At 41.1% G+C, this 12,827-nt stretch overlaps 1 protein-coding gene across 1 annotated transcript in view; it reads right to left on the bottom strand.

Moving 5' to 3' along the window:
* The window catches only part of LOC115162214 (leucine-rich repeat and fibronectin type-III domain-containing protein 2-like), a 131,578-nt gene that overhangs the window by 48,963 nt on the left and 69,788 nt on the right, over window positions 1–12,827 (bottom strand). The window contains exon 2 of the mRNA XM_029713345.1: window positions 6,527–6,642. The gene's annotated coding sequence lies outside the window, so the exon portion shown is untranslated. The remainder of the gene's footprint in view (window positions 1–6,526; window positions 6,643–12,827) is intronic.

Raw genomic sequence — 12,827 nt, 5'->3', positions numbered from 1 at the left:
CTAAACAATGAACCATAATCCCAACTCATGACATTACTACCCTGCATGAATCTGCAGGTTACTAACCAACCAGGTTCAATGTTAGCTAGCTAACATTAAGCTATAGCTAGCCAAGCAAATGGCTCTTTCTGTCAAAATTAGAAACGTGTAATATCTGTAAATGTAGCTAGCTAGACCATCTTACCTGTATACATGGATGGACGCATCTCCTGTTGGATGCCATGGTTGCCCTTAGTTTGAAGATGTAATCCGGAGACAGGTGGTTTCTCCATCTCCTTAGCTATCATACTCAAAATCCACTGATTTAAAAACTCGTTCCTCCAAAAGGGGAGAGCAACACTTGTGCAGTTTTAATACACAATACATTTTTTAAAAAGTAACGTTAGATAGGATTACCTAGACATACTGACCAGCTCAAATAGACAGAAGCTGGCAGACCAATCCAAACTAATCTCTCAGAATGTCCAGCCTACTCATTATCTCAGCCAATCATGACTTGCGAGAAGGTTGCAGTCTTTTTCTGTGGCTAAACCAACTAGGCTTGTAATTTAACAATTGTATTTGTATTTACAGATGGCATAAAAGTTTGTTATTAAGGCACATGAAAGTTCATAAGTTCGTGAAGGCATTTCTGCCAATTAACGCATTTTGATAAAATAAAAGTTTACGTTCAAATGGCTCTCCTGTGCAGTAGTGACCCACAACATACATCTAGTTTCCTGAAACAGGGTCACATATACTAATTCATTTTTAAATGGATGGGTTTACTGGTGGTAAAATAGACATGTTATACCATTTTGGACCACCAGGCTGCGGATGTCATGCAATCTGTCGTTTTTGTGTTTATTCTTTTTCATAAAAACAATGACAAGTTTGATGTCGGACAACAATAGAATGTTCAAGATGTCACTGACAACTGTCTACAGACATGTCGATAGACGTAGTATAAATCAGCCTTGATTTAGTCTTGAAATCTTTGGTTGTTTAGTACACTACTGTATTCACTCCGTTTAGCATATGCCTACATACAGTTGAAGTCAGAAGATTACATACAGTTGAAGTCGGAAGTTTACACAAACTTACGTTGGAGTCATTAAAACTCGTTTTTCAACCACTCCACAAATTTCTTGTTAACAAACTATAGTTTTGGCAAGTCGGTTAGGACATCTTCTTTGTGCATGACACAAGTAATTTTTCCAACAATTGTTTACAGACAGATTATTTCACTTATAATTCACTGTATCACAATTCCAGTTGGTCAGAAGTTTACATACACTAAGTTAAATGTGCCTTTAAACAGCTTGGAAAATTACAGAAAATTATGTCACGGCTTTAGAAGCTTCTGATACGCTAATTGACATCATTTGAGTCAATTAGAGGTGTACCCGTGGATGTATTTCAAGGCCTACCTTCAAACTCTGTGCCTCTTTGCTTGACATCATGGGAAAATCAATAGAAATCAGCCAAGACCTCATAAAAAAAATTGGAGACCTCCACAAGTCTGGTTCAGCCTTGGGAGCAATTTCCAAATGCCTGAAGGTACCACATTCATCTGTACAAACAATAGTACGCAAGTATAAACACCATGGGACCGCACAGTCGTCATTTGCTCAGGAAGGAGACGCGTTCCGTCCCCATGTGCAACAGCACATGGGGACAAAGGTTGTACTTTTTGGAGAAATGTCCTCTGGTCTGATGAAACAAAAATAGAACTGTTTGGCCATAATGACCATCATTATGTTTGGAGGAAAAAGGGGGAGGCTTGCAAGCTGAAGAACACCATCCCAACCGTGAAGCTCGGGGGTGGCAGCATCATGTTGTGGGGGTGCTTTGCTGCAGGAGGGACTGGTGCACTTCACAAAATCGCATCACGAGGAAGGAAAATTATATGGATATATTGAAGCAACATCTCAAGACATCAGTCAGGAAGTTAAAGTTTTGTTGCAAATGGGTCTTCCAAATGGACAATGACCCCAAGCATATTTCCAAAGTTGTGGCAAAATGGCTTAAGGACAACAAAGTCAAGGTATTGCAGTGGCCATCACAAAGCACACACCTCAATCCACCTGAAAATTTGTGGGCATAACTGAAAAAGTGTGTATGAGCAAGGAGGCCTACAAACCTGACTCAGTTACACCAGCTCTGTCAGGAGGAATGGGCCAAAATTCACCCAACTTATTGTGGAAGCTTGTGGAAGGCCACCCAAAACGTTTGACCCAAGTTAAACAATTTAAAGGCAATGCTACCAAATACTAATTGAGTGTATGTAAACTTATGACCCACTGAGAATGTGATGAAAGAAATAAAAGCTGAAATAAATCATTCTCTCTACTATTATTCTGACATTTCACATTCTTAAAATAAAGTGGTGATCCTAACTGACATACGATAGGGAATGTTTACTAGGATTAAATGTCAGGAATTGTGAAAAACTGAGTTTAAATGTATTTGGGTAAGGTGTATGTAAACTTCTGACTTCAACTGTAGATATTCCATTAAAAAATCAGACGTTTCCAGTTACAATAGCCATTTACAACATTAACAATGTCTACACTGTATGATCAATTTGATGTTATTTTGTCTGCCCAGCAGAAAAATCATTGCAAACAGTTAGCAGCCAAGAAGAGGAGTAACAAAAGTCAGAAATAGCAATAAAATATATCATTTATCTTTGATGTGATTGCACTCCCAAGACTCCATGTTACACAATAAATGTTCATTTTGTTTGATAAAGTCCCTCTTTATATTCAAAAACCTCCATTTTGTTGGTCCGTTTTGTTCAGTAATCCATTAGAACAAAGCGCGGTTACAACAGACAGACGAAAAATCAAAAAAGTACCATAAAAGTTCATAGAAACATGTCAAACGAATTTTATAATCAATCCTCAGGTTGTTTTTGTCATAAATAATCAATCCTATTTCAACCGGACAATAGCTTCGTCAATAGAAAAGGAAAAACAAGAAAGGCACGGTCCCGGTCACACGTAGGATCATGTCTGGAAATTTCCACTGTCCTCTCATTGAGGGTGGTGTTTCGCCCTCATTTTTCAGAGTAAAAGCCTGAAACAATGCCTAAGGTGAACTGCATCATAAGTCTTTGTATGGTGGATAGGCTTTCAATGGAAAAACAGACATTTTAAAATAATAGCACTTCCTGGATGGATTTTCCTCAGGTTTTCGCCTGCCATATCAGTTCTGTTATACTCACAGACATTATTTTAACTGTTTTGGAAACTTTAGAGTGTTTTCTATCCAAATCTACCAAGTCTATGCATATCCTAGCTTCTGGACCTGAGTAGCAGGCAGTTTACTTTGGGCGCACTTTTCATCCAAAATTCCAAATGCTGCCCCCTAACCTAGTGAGGTTTTAATGGACAAAAAAAATGTCATTTTCTTTAAAAAACAATGGCATTTCTAAGTGACCCCAAACTTCTGAACGGTAGTATACATGTAATAAAACTGTCACTTCAGAACAAACTTCCTTTAAATAAATTTTTTGGGACCATCTGTTCCATGTAGTGAATCTGTTATTCAATGCGTTTGTATTTGCTAATAGCCAAATAAAATCTTTAATCAAATCATTAGTCAATATATATTTTTTTATACTTCAAGGGGTGTTAAAATTCAAAATCAAATAGCTAAATGATCCTTGGTATGACCTTCTTATACATTTCCATATAACTTAGTAGAGCTCCCTGTACCCCGGCTTAGACAGGGCTTAGCCTAGACATTTTTGTAGGGGTTTGTATTTCTTGCTGCACAGGACACTTCTCCGCGACAATAGAGTGGCCAAATTAAGACAGCACACCTGTAGGGAATATATCATATTCAATGCCCAGCCTTTAATAAAAAACGCTGATCAGGAGTGTGTGGGTTTCAAAAGCCGCCAATTGGTTTGGAACAAACCCCACCAGTTCCCTGAATCAATGACTGCTGTTTAACCTAATAAGCACAGATAAAGTAACAAATGGTGTTTATGAGACCAATAATTAAAGTGAATAAATATTGGACCTCTATTGACGAGGTTTCAAGCTCTTTTTGTTGTGGCTTGAATGTCTGTTGCTGCAGTTCCCCAAAGAAGCAGCTCCGGATCGTAAATTCAACATTAGTATTGTATTCCTCGGCCTCCATCAGAATGCTGAGGAGGACAAGAAGACATTTCAGTCCGAAGTGCATATCCTTGAAGTTACAGCTAGCACTGACAAAGAGGTTTATCCAATGTTTAGCATTCTTCTCAGCTTTGATGTCAAAAGTAGTTTGACAAATCTCCAGAGTCACTATTTCCTAGACAAAAAAGCAACAACCAATCCCTTGGTTTGTGATGTTTTTCCACAAGACACAGAGTAGAGTGTATTCTATTGCTGACATTTTGGGGCCAGTTTATGAGCCAGTTTATGACTGTCCTAAGATTCCTAAGAGGACAGACTACTCCTTATAGTATATACAATAATAATAATAATAATAATATAACATAATACAATATATATACTCCTACACATGTAGACTTTTAGAGAGCAAAGTGGGCCTGATGCCCAACACTGAAATATTAACCTTCAATAAAAGGCAATCCCTGGTGATTTGCTGTCCGCCAACTGGATTATACATAGCTTCCTGGAAAGCCATCTCCAAGCGCGAGCAGCATTACGAGGCTGCATTAAAAAGGAGATTCCTCTTGGCGTACACACAGAGGTCTGGATTCTGCCTCTCCTCGGACACTATTTATATCTGCTGCCTGTGATCCCAGTGGTCAGACAGCCTAATGAGATGGAAGCTATTCTAAAGGGATAGAAGATTGGATAGAGGTGTATGTGTTCGCATGAGTGCGTGTGTGAATGCGTGCACACAGTGCCTTCAGAAAGTATTGACACCGCTTTACTTTTTCCACATTTTGTTGTGTTACAGCCTGAATTTAAAATAGATTAAATTGAGATGTTGTGTCACCGGCCTACACACAGTACCCCATAATGTTGAAGTGGAATTATGTTTTAATGTTTTCAAATGAATTAAAAATGAAAAGCTGAAATGTCATGAGTCAATAAGTATTCAACCCCTTTGTTATGGCAAGCCTAAATAAGTTTAGGAGTAGATATTTGCTTAACAAGTCACATAATAAGTTGCATGGACTCACTCTGTGTGCAATAATAGTGTTTAACATACTTTTTTAATGACTACCTTACATCTGTACCCCACACATATAGTACAATTATCTGTAAGGTCCCTCAGTTGAGCAGTACATTTCAAACACAGATTTAACCACAAAGACCAGGGAGGTTTTCCCACTCCTCACAAAGAAGGGACCCTATTGGTAGATGGGTAAAAAAAACAGACATTGAATAATTCTTTGAGCATGGTGAAGTCATTAATAACACTTTGGATGGTGTATCAATACACCCAGTCACTACAAATGCGTTCTACCTAACTCAGTTGCCGGAGAGGAAGGAAACCACTCAGGGATTTCACCATGAGGCCAATGGTGACTTTGAAAACAGTTACAGAATTTAATGACTGTGATGGGAGAAAACTGAGAATGGATGAACAACATTGTAATTAATCCACAATACTAACCTAATTGACAAAGTGAAAAGAAGGAAGCCTGTACAGAATACACATATTCCAAAATATGCATCCTGTTTGAACCAAGTCACTAAAGTGATACTTCACAAAATGTGGAAAAACAATTAACTTTTTGTCCTGAATACAAAATGTTATGTTCGGGGCAAATCCAATACAACACATTACTGAGTACCACTCTCCATATTTTCAAGCATAGTGGTGGCTGTATCATGTTATGGGTATGCTTGTAATTGTTAAGGATTAGGGTCTTTTTCAGGATAAAAAGATACGCAATGGAGCTAAGCACAGGCAAAATCCTAGAGGAAAACCTGGTTCAGTCTGCTTTCCATCAGACACTGGGAGATTAATTAAATCTAAAACAAAAGGCCAAATATACATTGGAGTTGCTTACCAAGACGACATTGAATGTTTTGAGTAGGCTAGTTACAGTTTTGACTTAAATCGGCCTGAAAATATATGTCAAGACCTGAAAATGGCTGTCTAGCAATGATCAACGACCAACTTGACAGAGCTTGAATAATTTTTTTAAGAAGTAAGTTTAAATATTGTACAGTTCAGGCGTGCAATCCTTTTAGAGTCTTACCCAGAAAGACTCACAGCTGTAATCACTGCCAAAAGTGATTCTAACATATACTGACTCAGGGATGTGAATACTTACGTAAATGTGATATTTCTGTAACTCATTTTCGATAAATGTGTAAACTTTTCTGAAAAAGTTTTTCACTTTGTCATTATGCGGTATTGAGTGTAGATGAGTGAGAAAATGTTGTTTTAATCAATGTTGAGTTCTGTCTGTAACGCAACAAAATGTGGAATAAGTCAAGGGGCATGAATACATTCTTTAGGCACTGTGTGTGTGAGAGATGGGATGTAGGATGTGTGTATATGTGGTGATAGAGGATGTGTGTCTGTGTGTCCCAGTGAGAGATGGGACATAGGATGTAAGACTCACAGAGATCCGGTCGGGGATAATGAAGTGGAGGAGTCCCCTTAGGTCAGGCTTCCATTATCTTTACAATTTAGCAAAGGCCTTGGTCCTGAGCTCATTGTGACCATCACAACACCCTCCTGTAGGGAAATAGAGAAGGAAAACACAATTTAAACATCAACCCCATCTCAGCACATTCCCCCCAGATGAGACCTTGATTTCGCTATGAGCAATGAAGACTTCATGACATTCCACTGATTGTAAAAGTAGAGTTCTGTGAGTTGCTTTCTCAGTGAGAGGACCTCAGGGTTGACTGTTTTGCCCTAGAGGAAACCTCCAGGTGTCATTCTGATAAAAGTGAATAAGCCTCCAGGTGTCATTCTGATAAGAGTGAACAAGCCTCCAGGTGTCATTCTGATAAGACTGAACAAGCCTCCAGGTGTCATTCTGATAAGAGTGAACAAGCCTCCAGGTGTCATTCTGATAAGAGTGAACAAGCCTCCAGGTGTCATTCTGATAAGAGTGAACAAGCCTCCAGGTGTCATTCTGATAGGAGTGTACAAGCCTCCAGGTGTCATTCTGATAGGAGTGTACAAGCCTCCAGGTGTCATTCTGATAGGAGTGTACAAGCCTCCAGGTGTCATTCTGATAAGAGTGTACAAGCCTCCAGGTGTCATTCTGATAGGAGTGTACAAGCCTCCAGGTGTCATTCTGATAGGAGTGTACAAGCCTCCAGGTGTCATTCTGATAGGAGTGTACAAGCCTCCAGGTGTCATTCTGATAGGAGTGTACAAGCCTCCAGGTATCATTGTGATAGGAGTGTACAAGCCTCCAGGTATCATTGTGATAGGAGTGTACAAGCCTCCAGGTGTCATTCTGATAGGAGTGTACAAGCCTCCAGGTGTCATTCTGATTGGAGTGTACAAGCCTCCAGGTGTCATTCTGATTGGAGTGTACAAGCCTCCAGGTGTCATTCTGAAGGGAGTGTACAATCCTCCAGGTGTCATTCTGAAGGGAGTGTAAAAGCCTCCAGGTGTCATTCTGATTGGAGTGTACAAGCCTCCAGGTGTCATTCTGATAGGAGTGTACAAGCCTCCAGGTGTCATTCTGAAGGGAGTGTACAAGCCTCCAGGTGTCATTCTGAAGGGAGTGTACAAGCCTCCAGGTGTCATTCTGATAAGAGTGTACAAGCCTCCAGGTATCATTCTGATAGGAGTGTACAAGCCTCCAGGTGTCATTCTGATAGGAGTGTACAAGCCTCCAGGTGTCATTCTGATAGGAGTGTACAAGCCTCCAGGTGTCATTCTGATTGGAGTGTACAAGCCTCCAGGTGTCATTCTGATAGGAGTGTACAAGCCTCCAGGTGTCATTCTGAAGGGAGTGTACAAGCCTCCAGGTGTCATTCTGAAGGGAGTGTACAAGCCTCCAGGTGTCATTCTGATTGGAGTGTACAAGCCTCCAGGTGTCATTCTGAAGGGAGTGTACAAGCCTCCAGGTGTCATTCTGAAGGGAGTGTACAAGCCTCCAGGTGTCATTCTGATAGGAGTGTACAAGCCTCCAGGTGTCATTCTGATAGGAGTGTACAAGCCTCCAGGTGTCATTCTGAAGGGAGTGTACAAGCCTCCAGGTATCATTCTGAAGGGAGTGTACAAGCCTCCAGGTGTCATTCTGAAGGGAGTGTACAAGCCTCCAGGTATCATTCTGAAGGGAGTGTACAAGCCTCCAGGTATCATTCTGAAGGGAGTGTACAAGTTTCCAGGTGTCATTCTGATTGGAATGTAAACAGTGAGCTATAACAAGTAGGTAAGCTAACCTGAGTAGACCAGGACTGACAAACTCATGATCCTAATCTATACATGAATACCTATCTGACTTGTTTGGGATGAGAACGTGCCTTTGCTCAAGGACACAACACTACCTCTCCTGTCCCGTCCCGTATAGAAGGAGCTCCAAGTGCTGTGGTTGGATCACATCTCACAAAACACCCTGTTAGCGAGCGTTAGCGTTAGCACAAGGCAGTGTCATCCGTCAGAGAACCCAGACAGGCCGTGACTCACAGCACAGCTGCGAAAAGAACAACAATGACTGCAAACTAAACCTGAACTCAGGGAGAGGATTTATTCAGAAGCGAAAAGCCAGGTCTGCCAAGGAAAGGACCTTTTCCCAGAATCCTATCACCCTCTCTGTAGTACCAAACCACTTACTTTATATTAGTTGGCACAGACACACACACACACACACACACACACACACACACACACACACACACACACACACACACACACACACACACACACGCACTATACATACACATGGATTTAGTACTGTAGATATGTGGTAGTGGTGGAGTAGAGGCCTGAGGGCACACAGTGTCTTGTGAAATCTCTGAATGTATTGTAATGTTTTTAAAATTGTATAAACTGCCTTAATTTTGCAGGACCCCAGGAAGAGTAGCTGCTGCTTTGGCAGCAGCTAATGGGGATCCATAATAAATACAAAATACAAAAATACTTCCCTCTGCCTACCGCAAATCAATGATCAATTATGGAAATTCAGCTCCAGTTGCACAACTGTTTTGGATGGTGAACTAGTCTGATGGACCTTAAAGGATCTCATGATGCAGTTATATGACATAGTACAGCATGGTGAAATGTATGGTTCCATTATTTCCATTCTCATATCCAATTACATAATCATACATGAATTAAGGTGAAACTGAGAAGCTCACATGTACTCATAATACACTTTCACAACAGCCATGTAACATAACATCCTGCAGATGGGATGTAAAGCTGCAATCCATAGCGGTGAAACTGCCACGTCCGTTTGCGACATTACACTGAACAAAAATATAAACCAAACATGCAAAAATGTCAACGATTTTACTGAGTTACAGTTCATATAAGGACATCATTCATTAGGCCCTAATCTATTGATTTCACATGACAGGGAATCACAGATACCTGAAAAAAAAGTAGGGGCGTGGATCAGAAAAGCAGCCAGTATCTGGTGTGAGCACCATTTGCCTCATGCAGCGCGACACATCTCCTTCACATATAGTTGATAAATCTGTTGATTGTGGCCTGTGGAATGTTGTTCCACTCCTCTTCAATGGCTGTGTGAAGTTGCTGGATATTGACAGGAACTGGAACACACTGTCGTACACAACAATCCAGAGCATCCCAAACATGCTCAATAGGTGGGTCTCGTGAAGAGGGCACGACAAAGCCTATTCCCCCTCAGGAAACGAAAAATATTTGGCATGGGTCCAGAGATCCTCAAAAGGTTCTACAGCTGCAACATCGAGAGCATCCTGACTGGTTGCATCACTGCCTGGTACGGCAATTGCTCGTCCTCCAACCGCAAGGCACTACAGAGGTTAGTGCGTACCGCCCAGTACATCACTGGGGCTAAGCTGCCTGCCATCCAGGATGTCTATACCAGGCGGTGTCAGAGGAAGGCCCTGAAAATTGTCAAAGACCCCAGCCACCCCAGTCATAGACTGTTCTCTCTACTACCGCATGGCAAGCGGTACCGGAGTGCCAAGTCTAGGACAAAAAGGCTTCTTAACAGTTTTTACCCCCAAGCCATAAGACTCCTGAACAGGTAATCAAATGGCTACCCGGACAATTTGCATTGTGTGCCCCCCCCCCAAAGCCCTCTTTTACGCTGCTGCTACTCTCTGTTTATCATATATACATAGTCACTTTAACTATACATTCATGTACATACTACCTCAATTGGCCCGGCCAACCAGTGCCCCCACACATTGGCTAACCGGGCTACCTGCATTGTGTCCCGTCACCCACCACCCACCAACCCCTCTTTTATGCTACTGCTACTCTCTGTTTATCATATATGCATAGTCACTTTAACCATATCTACATGTACATACTACCTCAATCAACCCGACTAACCGGTGCCTGTATATAGCCTCGCTACATTTATAGCCTCGCTACTGTTATAGCCTCGTTACTGTTATTTTTCACAGTCTTTTTTACTCTTGTTTTTATTTCTTTACTTACCTATTGTTCACATAATACCTTTTTTGCACTGTTCGTTAGAGCCTGTAAGTAAGCCTACCAGTAAGTAACCTGTTGTATTTGGCGCACGTGACAAATAAACTTTGATTTGATTTGACATGTCTGGTGAGTATGCAGGCCATGGAAGAACTGGGACATTTACAGCTTCCAGGAATTGTGTACAGGTGAGCAGGTGAAGGAGCCGGATGGAGGTCCTGGGCTTGTGTGGTTACACTTGGTCTGCAGTTGGCAGGCCAGTTAGACGTACTGCAAAATTATCTAAAACGACATTGGAGGCGGATTATGGTAGAGAAATTAACAATAAATTATCTGGCAACAGCTCTGGTGGACATTCATGCAGTCAGCATGCCAATTGCATGCTCCCTCAAAACATCTGTGGCATTGTGTTGCGTGAAAAAACTGCACATTTTAGAGTGGCCTTTTGTTATCCCCAGCACAAGGTGCACCTGTGTAATGATCATGCTGTTTAATCAGCTTCTTGATATGCCACACATGTCAGGTCGATGGATTGTCTTGGCAAAGGAGAAATGCTCACTAACAGGGATGTAAACAAATCGTTGCACAACATTTTTGAGAAATAAGCTGTTTGTGCATATGGAATATTTATGGGATCTTTTATTTCAGCTCATGAAACATGGGACCAACACTTTCCATATTGCGTTTATAATTTTGTTCAGTAAACAACAAAGGCCTTACTTCAAACAATGAACACAGTTTTTTCCCTCTGACATAACTGCACGTGCGAAAGAACTGCAGAGCACCTCCTACGATTTGTTTTACCACGATGCTGGATGGATTTCCTCCAAACAAAAACAATAACAAATGTGCCTGGGGGTAGCGGTGGCTCAGTTTGAATTACATTGCTTTCATTTTTCATGTCCTACCCATATCTAGTCTATGTGTTTCCTGGATTACTCTTTCTATCTTTTAACCCATTGTACCCTGCAGACATAAGGTTTCTGAAGGTTCTAAATATTTATCTGTGCTCTCCCTCGTTCTCTCTCTGTTTCTCTCTATCTTTCTCTGTCCCATTATCTGTGTCTGTTTGTGTCTGTCTCTCTTTAAGGTCTCCCAGCTCTTTTAGTCCCTTTGCTTTTCCTTCTACCTGTATTGCTGCAGGGTTATGCTCAGTGCTCATTCCCAGGTCGGTCCAACACACCAATCGCTTTCATGTCACTCCACAAATGGATTCGATTACTGTGACTGAGGAGCCCAAGTTATCGGAGAAGGGTGACCGACTGTGCTCCTAATCAAAGTGATACGGCCATACTGCAAGGCGAAGAGGCACCCACGGAACGGCTGCACCAGCCAGTCAGCCGCCAGAGCCAGAAGCAGATACATCACCGCCACTCAACTAGTGTTTTACACGTAATAGCTTAGCTGTTAATCACATGGGGAAACTGTAATGCACTGTACTGTGTGTGACCAGCAACATGGTGTTGTGGGTACTGTTGTGACACCTGCTAATAAAGGTTATGTAATATATCAAATCAAATCAAATTTTATTCGTTACATACACATGGTTAGCATATGCTATTGCGAGTGTAGCGAAATGCTTGTGCTTCTAGTTCCGACAGTGCAGCAATATCTAACAAGTAATATCTAACAATTCCACAACAAATACCTAATACACACAAATCTAAGTAAGGAATGGAATAAGAATATATAAATATAAATATATGGATGACCAATGTCAAAGCGGCATAGGCTAAGATGCAATAGATAGTATAGAATACAGTATATACATATGAGATGAGCAATGCAAGATATGTAAACATTATTAAAGTGGCATCATTAAAGTGACTAGTGTACCATTTATGGCTAGTGATTACAAGTCTGTATGTAGGCAGCAGCCTCTGTGTTAGTGATGGCTGTTTAACAGTGTGATGGCCTTGAGATAGAAGCTGTTTTTCAGTCTCCCAGCTTTGATGTACCTGTACTGACCTCGCCTTCTGGATGGGAGCAGGGTGTATTGGTGTCAGAATGTGTGCAGAGAGGAAAGTGAGTGAAAAAGGAAGTTCCATTGATGTATCCCCCTATGTACACATTGTTGGTTGATAGCCCACAGCTGCCTTATCATGTATAACAAACATGTTGTCCTGTCTTATTTCTTAACTTTGTCATTTAAGAAATATAAATTAGCCCCCAGCTTGGTTTCATCACTTTGCAGAGAGGAGCGGTGGGAGAGAGAAATAGTGAGAAAATGTATATATATATATATATATATATAGAGAGAGAGAGAGAGAGAGAGAGACTCCCAGCTTGGTGCTTTGAGCTGACGG

This window comes from Salmo trutta, chromosome 1, assembly GCF_901001165.1.
Source record: "Salmo trutta chromosome 1, fSalTru1.1, whole genome shotgun sequence".
In the NCBI taxonomy this organism is placed as follows: Eukaryota; Metazoa; Chordata; class Actinopteri; order Salmoniformes; family Salmonidae; genus Salmo; species Salmo trutta.
This window is presented reverse-complemented; position numbering and strand designations above follow the sequence as displayed.